The following is a 10,349-nucleotide window of genomic DNA, read 5'->3' as shown; positions in this document are numbered from 1 at the left end:
GGATACCGTGGTCGAGTTGTCTGAGAAGATTCTGATGTGATGCCCCTGGATCTCGTTTTGGCACCTTTTAGTGCTTCCCAAACCGCTCTGAGTTTTCTGTAATTGGAGGAACTGTTGCGTACCGATGATAGCCATGTTCCCTGAAGGTAATGTCCTTCTATGTGGGCTCCCCAGCCTCTTAAGCTTGCATCGGTGGTCATAATTACACATGGAGATACTCTCCAAGGTTTCCCTTTTTTGAGGTTTTTTATGTTGACCCACCATGAGAGGGACTGTTTTACCTCGCTGGGTAACCACATTTTGTTGTCTAATGAACTTTTCTTTCCATTCCATACCGAAAGAACTTCTCGTTGAAGCATTGTGGAGTGAAACTGGCTCCATTGTACGCTGGGGATTCATGAAGTCATTAATCCTAGAACCCTCATGGCTTTCCTGATGGAAATGTATTTTTGTTTTCTTAATGTTTGAAGTTATTTTTTGATTGACCGTTGTTTTTGGTCTGGTAGGAATGAGTATTCCAGTTCGGAATCTAGTAGCACTCCCAGAAATATTTTCTGTGTTTCTGGTTTGAGACTCGACTTTTTTGAATTTATTATCCACCCCAGACACTTCAGGAGTGATATGGTAATTTTTAAGGATTCTTCCATTTGTTGAGATGAATCTGCTATCAGCAACAGATCGTCCAGGTATGGCGTGATGAGAACTTCCTTTTCTCTTAGATGAGCCATGACCTCTGTCATGAGCTTTGTGAATATCCTTGGGGTAGAGGCGAGACCGAATGGTAGACACTGAAACTGGAAATGAAGTATCTTCTTGCGGCTTGTTATTGCAAACCTGAGGAATCTTTGATGTGAGGGATGGATGGGCACATGATAGTATGCATGTTTGAGATCTAGCGTGCACATTACAGAGTTCTTTTTTATTAACGGTATGATCGATCTAAGAGATTCCATCTTGAATAGTGTTGAGCATTCCGATACCGCAAGTATCGGGTATCGGCCGATACTTGCGGGTATCGGAATTCCGATACCGAGATCCGATACTTTTGTGATATCGGGAATCGGTATCGGGATTAATATCAATGTGTAAAATAAAGAATTAAAATAAAAAATAGGGATATACTCACCTCTCCGACGCAGCCTGCACCTTACCGAGGGAACCGGCAGCCTTCTTTGCTTAAAATGCGCGCTTTTACTGCCTTCCGTGATGTCATGGCTTCTGATTGGTCGCGTGCCGCCCATGTGACCGCGACGCGACCAATCACAACAAGCCGTGACGTAATTTCAGTCAAGTAAAAAAGGCAGCACACTGCAGCGCTAAGACATGCAAACATGAAACATGAAAACTGAACTGCAATACTGCACTAGAAATATGAAAAATGAGAGCGTTTAGCGCATAAAAATGGCCAATTTTATGTGTACCTGATAGCCCCTTTACGGCATCTCTCTTATATCAGGTCCTACGCTTGCCTACCTCGCTGAGAATAAACGTCTCCATGTGAATGGGTACCTGTGAAAAACCTCTTCCTAGACTCATATTCTCTCTCTCTGTGGAGGGGTACTGGACCTGCTGTAATTAAAACACCTGAGGCTAGGAGGCGGAGTGCTCAGTCAGAAGGCTAAATAATATATTTGAAAAAACTGACCGTCACATCCATACATAGACTAAGTGTGAACAGGTGCTGAACCTAGAGTAACCAACTCATATACAGTCAAGTAAAAAAGGCAGCACACTGCAGCGCTAAGACATGCAAACATGAAACATGAAAACTGAACTGCAATACTGCACTAGAAATATGAAAAATGAGAGCGTTTAGCGCATAAAAATGGCCAATTTTATGTGTACCTGATAGCCCCTTTACGGCATCTCCGCCTCCTAGCCTCAGGTGTTTTAATCACAGCAGGTCCAGTACCCCTCCACAGAGAGAGAGAATATGAGTCTAGGAAGAGGTTTTTCACAGGTACCCATTCACATGGAGACGTTTATTCTCAGCGAGGTAGGCAAGCGTAGGACCTGATATAAGAGAGATGCCGTAAAGGGGCTATCAGGTACACATAAAATTGGCCATTTTTATGCGCTAAACGCTCTCATTTTTCATATTTCTAGTGCAGTATTGCAGTTCAGTTTTCATGTTTCATGTTTGCATGTCTTAGCGCTGCAGTGTGCTGCCTTTTTTACTTGACTGTATATGAGTTGGTTACTCTAGGTTCAGCACCTGTTCACACTTAGTCTATGTATGGATGTGACGGTCAGTTTTTTCAAATATATTATTTAGCCTTCTGACTGAGCACTCCGCCTCCTAGCCTCAGGTGTTTTAATTACAGCAGGTCCAGTACCCCTCCACAGAGAGAGAGAATATGAGTCTAGGAAGAGGTTTTTCACAGGTACCCATTCACATGGAGACGTTTATTCTCAGCGAGGTAGGCAAGCGTAGGACCTGATATAAGAGAGATGCCGTAAAGGGGCTATCAGGTACACATAAAATTGGCCATTTTTATGCGCTAAACGCTCTCATTTTTCATATTTCTAGTGCAGTATTGCAGTTCAGTTTTCATGTTTCATGTTTGCATGTCTTAGCGCTGCAGTGTGCTGCCTTTTTTACTTGACTGTATATGAGTTGGTTACTCTAGGTTCAGCACCTGTTCACACTTAGTCTATGTATGGATGTGACGGTCAGTTTTTTCAAATATATTATTTAGCCTTCTGACTGAGCACTCCGCCTCCTAGCCTCAGGTGTTTTAATTACAGCAGGTCCAGTACCCCTCCACAGAGAGAGAGAATATGAGTCTAGGAAGAGGTTTTTCACAGGTACCCATTCACATGGAGACGTTTATTCTCAGCGAGGTAGGCAAGCGTAGGACCTGATATAAGAGATATGCCGTAAAGGGGCTATCAGGTACACATAAAATTGGCCATTTTTATGCGCTAAACGCTCTCATTTTTCATATTTCTAGTGCAGTATTGCAGTTCAGTTTTCATGTTTCATGTTTGCATGTCTTAGCGCTGCAGTGTGCTGCCTTTTTTACTTGACTGTATATGAGTTGGTTACTCTAGGTTCAGCACCTGTTCACACTTAGTCTATGTATGGATGTGACGGTCAGTTTTTTCAAATATAGTGACGTAATTTCAGGTCCTGAATGCCTAATTCTAGGCATTCAGGATTTGAAAATTACGTCACGGCTTGTGATTGGTCGCGTGCCACCCATGTGACCGCGACGCGACCAATCACAACAAGCCGTGACGTAATTTCAGGTCCTGAATGCCTAATTCTAGGCATTCAGGATTTGAAAATTACGTCACGGCTTGTGATTGGTCGCGTCGCGGTCACATGGGCGGCACGCGACCAATCACAAGCCGTGACGAAATTTTCAAATCCTGAATGCCTAGAATTAGGCATTCAGGACCTGAAATTACGTCACGGCTTGTTGTGATTGGTCGTGTCGCGGTCACATGGGCGGCACGCGACCAATCACAAGCCGTGACGTAATTTTCAAATCCTGAATGCCTAGAATTAGGCATTCAGGACCTGAAATTACGTCACGGCTTGTTGTGATTGGTCGCGTCGCGGTCACATGGGCGGCACGCGACCAATCAGAAGCCGTGACGTCACGGAAGGCAGTAAACGCGCGCATTTTAAGCAAAGAAGGCTGCCGGTTCCCTCGGTAAGGTGCAGGCTGCGTCGGAGAGGTGAGTATAGCAATATTTTTTATTTTAATTCTTTATTTTACACATTAATATGGATCCCAGGGCCTGAAGGAGAGTTTCCTCTCCTTCAGACCCTGGGAACCATCAGGGATACCGTCTGATACTTGAGTCCCATTGACTTGTATTGGTATCCGGTATCGGTATCGGATTAGATCCGATACTTTGCCGGTATCGGCCGATACTTTCCGATACCGATACTTTCAAGTATCGGACGGTATCGCTCAACACTAATCTTGAAGTGTTTGTTAGCCACCCATTTGTTTAATGGTCTTAAGTTTATTATTGTACTGTATTCTCCGCTTGTTTTTTTTTTAATGGAGAATAGACTGGAGCAATGACCTTGAAACTGCTGGTGATGGGGTACTGGAATTATGACCTGCAGCTCTAAGGCCATGTGCACACGTTCAGTATTTTTCGCGTTTTTTTCGCATTTTTTCGCTATATAAACGTGATAAAAACGCGAAAAAAACGCTAACATATGCCTCCCATTATTTTCAGTGTATTCCGCATTTTTTGTGCAAATGTAGCCTTTTTTTCCGCGAAAAAATCGCATAGCGGAGAAAAAAAAGCAACATGTTCATTAAAATGCGGAATTGCAGGGGATTCCGCACACCTAGGAGTGCATTGATCTGCTTACTTCCCGCACGGGGCTGTGCACACCATGCGGGAAGTAAGCAGATTATGTGCGGTTGGTACCCAGGGTGGAGGAGAGGAGACTCTCCTCCACGGACTGGGCACCATATAATTGGTCAAAAAAAAAGAATTAAAATAAAAAATAGTCATATACTCACCTTCGATGTCTTCCCGCCTCTCCGCTGCATGCTGCCGCTTCGGTTTCTATAGCTGGTGTGCGGTGAAGGACCTGCGATGACGTCGCGGTCTTGTGATTGGTCGAGACCGATCATGTGACCGCTCACGTGACCGCGACGTCATGGAAGGTCCTGAGCCACACCAGCATCTATAGGAAAGGACGCCTGCAGGTGAGTATAACCATTTTTTTTATTTTTTTTATTATTTTTAAACATTCTACCTTTTACTATAGATGCTGCATAGGCAGCATCTATAGTAAAAAGATGGTCACACTTGTCAAACGCTATGTTTGACAAGTGTGACCAACCTGTCAGTCAGTTTTCCAAGCGATGTTACAGATTGCTTGGAAAACTTTAGCATTCTGCAAGCTAATTACGCTTGCAGAATGCTAAAAAAACGCAAAAAAAACAGAAAAAAAACGCAAAAAAAAGCGGATTTCTTGCAGAAAATTTCCGGTTTTCTTCAGGAAATTTCTGCAAGAAATCCGGACGTGTGCACATACCTTAAGAGTTCTTGTATGTCTGTTAGCAGCCTTTGATGTACTGCTGACGACCCTGTGCGTGTCAAACAAGTACCTTTTGGGGGGGGGGTAGATGAGTAAACGTTATTTTGTACCCCTGTGCAACTGTCTATAGAATCCACTGATTCTGAGTAATGTTCTGCCATCCCTCTAGGAAGTATTGTAGTCTTCCTCCTATATTGTTGGCGCAATGTTTGCTGGGTCCTGATGACTGGTCTCGAAAGGAACCTCTTCATCTGCCCCCTTTAGGGTAGCTCCATCTGCCGAACTTCCCTTTCCCTCTGTAGTCCTGCCTTGGGTGGGAGCGAGTTTTCCAAAAGAATTGCGTCTTCTTTGGCTTTTCTTCGGGAAAGCCTTTTTTCTTGTCGGATGCTTTCTTGAGCAGCTCATCCAAGACTGGACCAAAAACATGAGATCCTGAGAATGGAATCGAACAGTTTGTTTTTTGATTATCTCCCGTCCAAGATCTCAGCCACAAGGCCCATCTTGCCGCATTTGACAGTGCGTTATTCCTGGCAGCAAATCGCACCGACTCCACTGAAGCATCCGCCATGAAATCAGTCGCCATTTTCAGTACTGAGAGAGATTTCAGAATTTCTTCCCTGGGAGTCCTGTCTTTAATATGACCTTCCAGCTCGTCTACCCAGAGACTCATGGATCTTGCTACAGAGGTGGCCGCTATGTTTGTTTTCATAATGGCGGCTGACGACTCCCATGCATTTTTAAGGAGATCTTCTGACCTTTTATCCATTGAGTCTTTTAACCCCGACGAGTCTTCAAAAGGAATAGCTGTTTTCCTTGAAACTTTAGCTACCGGAATATAAATTTTTGGAACAGTTTCCCAGACTTTAGTTTCTTCCGGATCAAAGGGAAGATGGTACTTGAAGTCCCTCGGGACTACTAGCTTTTTCCCCACATCTTCCCATTCTTCCAGTGTCAACCCCGTTATATGGTTGTTGACTGGAAATACTCTATTTCTGCGGGTTCTCAGGCCCCCGAACATCTCATCCTGAACCAATAATGGTTCAGTCAAGTCTTCTATTTTCATAGTGCTCCTGACTGCTTTTAGTAGCACATCTGTGTTTTTGGATGAGAACAGGTATCTTTTGCATTCTTCCGGAAACACAACCGAGGAATTGCCCCCTTCATCAGAGTCTGGATCGGAATATCCTGAAACCTCTCCTTCTTCAGAACTTAAGTCCATATCCCATCTGGGCCTCTTAGGGTGAGGAGACTGGGGTGGCACCAATGTTGATACTGTAGCCTGCATGTCATCTCTAGTCATGGTTTTAATATTAGTTACTAACGAAGCTTGTTCGTCTTTTAGTAGTTTAGCGATGCACACTTCGCATAACTTCTTATTATAACCATCTGGGAGCTTGGTGGTACATAACGGAGATCTGATAGTCCTTTTCTTAGCGGCAGACCGTTTGGGAATGTCCTTGTCCTAAAAACATGTAAAGGAAAACCCTGTAGCTACGGATCTAAAAGTCCCGCTAGATACTTCCCCACCACGACTACTCACATGGTCCGTGGGCAGCTCTAAGGATTGGACGTCTGGACGACTAGCACCTTCCATCTTACTAAGTCAAGTGTGCTGTCAGTTGTCCGTCATTAAATAGTCAGTTTTACCCGACTTGAAGACATCTGATTCGTCCTCCTTCCGAGCTCAGCTGCTGGCATCTAAGGTGATTGCAGGTCCCCAGCTGTACTGCGTATGCGCTATGTGGAACGCACGCCGACCACCTCGGGACCCTGCTCCTGGCGCCCTGATCCCGGCGCCATCCTGTTTCGGCCTTCTGTTTCGCCGTAGTATCCCTGCGCTCCCGGAAATCACCGGCGCCGCCAACCCCGGGAATCCAGACACGCCCCCGGAAGTCGTCATCAGCAACCTCCGACCCGGAGTGCCGGACCGGAAGTTCAGGGAATGCCACCGGCACCGGCTGCATGTGGAGCCTGCAGGAACAGCGCCGGACACCGCAGCAGCAGCTGCTGCCTCAGAGCCCCTTTGCGAAGGGATGAGGCAGCCAAACGTGAGGGAGCACACAGCTCTACCTTGTCGCGGAGGGACCTCCATCGGTATCCTGCGACTTGAGGAGTCCTGCATGTGGAGTCTGCTTCCACGAGACTCCCACGGCCAGAGCCCCCTCCAGGAGGAAAAAGACTGCCCTTGGGAGCGCCTGCTCTACCGAAACCTGACTCCGGCATCAGGTAAATCTGATCTCTTGTGGAGAACTCTCTCCTGCGTCTGTCCCTGATAGGGACAGGAAAAATACTGAAGGGTGGAGGTGGGGGGGGGGCTATTTATCCTCTTCTGTGTTCCTGTCCCTATCAAGGATATGAAGGGCAACCTCCTGGTGGTGCTGTCAGGAGGGACGACCTGGAAACATTGGTTATTACATGTGGTGGGTAATATTTACCTTCGCGTCACCATTGTTGACCTGAGGAAAGACAGGGCTTGGGCATATTTATATCTGCTCCTGCGTCGTCCAGAACCACTCGGGGCCCGCATCTTTGTTGAACTCCTTCTTAAAGTGATCCCTGATTGACCGCCACCGCTTGACAATCCTCTCACCTGTTAAAAAAGGAGAAACACAAATTGGTTAAGATACAATACTTTGAATCCATCAACATAACTGAACTGTGTATACTTACGTGCTTGATTCTGGGCCCGAACATCGAGGTCCTCCCAGTTATCTACCAGCTGTTCGCAGACTTGCTCCCAGAGTTGATGGGTCACTATGACATCAGCATGGTGGCGGTCACCCATGTTCCACAGTGGCTCCCTGTCTCAGATCAGATCGATGAGGAGGTCAATATTGAGGCCGACCTCCTCACCGTCCGAATCAGGAGCACGCTGTGAAGCCTGTTATAAAAAAGGTAAAAAAATAAATAAAATTGGATTCAAAACAGCATAAGGAAAAAAAAAAAAAAAGCTGCTTACACGATGAGGGCCGCCCACACTCTCATGCCGTCGACCCTGGGAGCCACTCGGAGGACCTCTGGATTGAGCACCAGAATCCGAACTCTAGAAGAAAAATAACATAAAAATTTTGTGCTTAGCCTTTTTATGTGTTGTGTACATTTTGATATCTATAATGATCATTCTGTTTATGTTGTGTGATGTCGCTAATGATCTGTTTCTATGTGTTTTGTGCAGTGTTCTTTCTGTAAGGATCTTTGGCTTTTATGTGTTGGGTGTAGTGTGTGGTTTGTGGTTCCGCGATGCATGAAAGAAACATACCAATTGTGATCCCACTCCAAGTCTCTCTCCACCCCTTCGTTCTTCTTCTGGAAGCACCTCTTCTGCTGCTGCAGCAGCAGCTTCCTACAAAAATGAAAGATTGAGAAATATATTAATATATATAGACACAGAGAGAGCGAGAGAGAGAGAGCGAGAGAGAGAGCGGGAGAGAGAACAATTCTATAAAAAAAAAAAATATTTACCTCAGTGCGCTGCCGACTCGGGGGAGGGCCCCCAGAAGAAGACATGGCTGATGGCTGGCTGGCAGGCTCGGCTCTCAGGGTGGCTGGCTAGGCTCTCAGGCTGGCAGGCTCGGCCCTGTGTCTGGCTGGCTAGGCTCTCAGGCTGGCAGGCTCGGCTCTGTATCTGGCTGGTTAGGCTCTCAGCCTGGCAGGCTCGGCTCTGTGGCTGGCTGGCTAGGCTCTCAGGCTGGCAGGCTCTGCTCTGTGGCTGGCTGGCTAGGCTCTCAGGCTGGCAGGCTCTGCTCTGTGGCTGGCTGGCTAGGCTCTCAGGCTGGCAGGCTCGGCTCTGTGGCTGGCTGGCTAGGCTCTCAGGCTGACAGGCAGGCTTTCTGCTGGCAAGCAGGCTCTCTGGCTGGCAGGGTAGGCTCTTTGCAGGCAGGCTCTCTGCAGGCAGGGTGTGGGCTTTCTGACACTATGGCTGGAAATGAGTGAGGGCCTCAATGGCATTGTTTTATATATGTGTCCTGGTGGCAGGCCAATAGGTTCTGAGCATGCTCAGATTAAAAAACTTGATCAGGCCGCCTGATCCGCCTTTTTCCGGATTCGGCGCATTCCGACATCCATAGACATGCATTGTAGCGAAAAGCCGGAAGAGCCCGTCCCTTCCGGCTTTCTCGCCACAGACAAAAAACATTACTGTAGACTTTTTCCAAATGCCGGAATCGAAATTTTGGCTGGATCTGGAAAAAGCAGGAAGGAACGCTGGGCCATGTGTCACAATCTGGCGCTAATACAAGTCAATGGGAAAAAAACAGTTCTGGTTTTTATTTTCGCCGGTTCCGGTTTTTCTCAAGAGCCGTAACCGGACGGAATGAAAAAACCTGATGTGTGAAAGTAGCCTAAGGGTACTGTCACACAGTGCAATTTTGATCGCTACGACGGCACAATCCGTGACGTCGCAGCGATCGTATGATTATCGCTCCAGCGTCGTAGACTGCGGTCACACGTTGCAATCACGGCGCTGGAGCGATGCCGAAGTCCCCGGGTAACCAGGGTAAACATCGGGTTACTAAGAGCAGGGCCGCGCTTAGTAACCCGATGTTTACCCTGGTTACCAGCGTAAACGTAAAAAAACAAACAGTACATACTTACATTCCGGTGTCTGTCCCCCGGCGTTCTGCTTCTCTCCACTGTGTAAGCGCCATAGCCGGAAAGCACAGCGGTGACGTCAGACGTCACCGCTGTGCTCGCTTTCTGGCTGGCTGGCGCTCACACTGCAGAGAAGCTGAGACGCCGGAGGACAGACACCGGAACGTGAGTATGTACGGTTTGTTTTTTTTAACTTTTACGCTGGTAACCAGGGTAAACATCGGGTTACTAAGCGCGGCCCTGCGCTTAGTTACCCGATGTTTACCCTGGTTACAAGCGAACACATCGCTGGATCGCTGTCACACACAACGATCCAGCGATGTCAGCGGGTGATCAAGCGACGAAAGAAAGTTCCATACGATCTGCTACGACGTACGATTCTCAGCAGGATCCCTGATCGCTGCTGCGTGTCAGACACAGCGATATCGTATGGATATCGCTGGAACGTCACGGATCGTACGGTCGTAGCGATCAAAGTGTGACTGTGTGACAGTACCCTAAGGGTTCCATGGGCTGAGGTAATCTATTGTGCCCACTACACTAGTGAAACGGGTTTCTCTGGGTGTGTGACTAATTAAGATCTTCAGATTTTTTTCACTATTAGGCTGGAGTCACACTAGCGTATTGCATCTAATGCGAGAGCATCGGATGCGATATGCTAATGACCCTCGGCTCCTGCTCTGCTGCCTCTCGCAGAGCCAATCGGAGCACAGCTGTGGAGGAGGCGGAGAAATGACTT

This window comes from Ranitomeya variabilis, chromosome 1, assembly GCF_051348905.1.
Source record: "Ranitomeya variabilis isolate aRanVar5 chromosome 1, aRanVar5.hap1, whole genome shotgun sequence".
In the NCBI taxonomy this organism is placed as follows: domain Eukaryota; kingdom Metazoa; phylum Chordata; class Amphibia; order Anura; family Dendrobatidae; genus Ranitomeya; species Ranitomeya variabilis.
The sequence above is the reverse complement of the archived record's forward strand: the minus strand, read 5'-3'. Positions refer to the sequence as shown.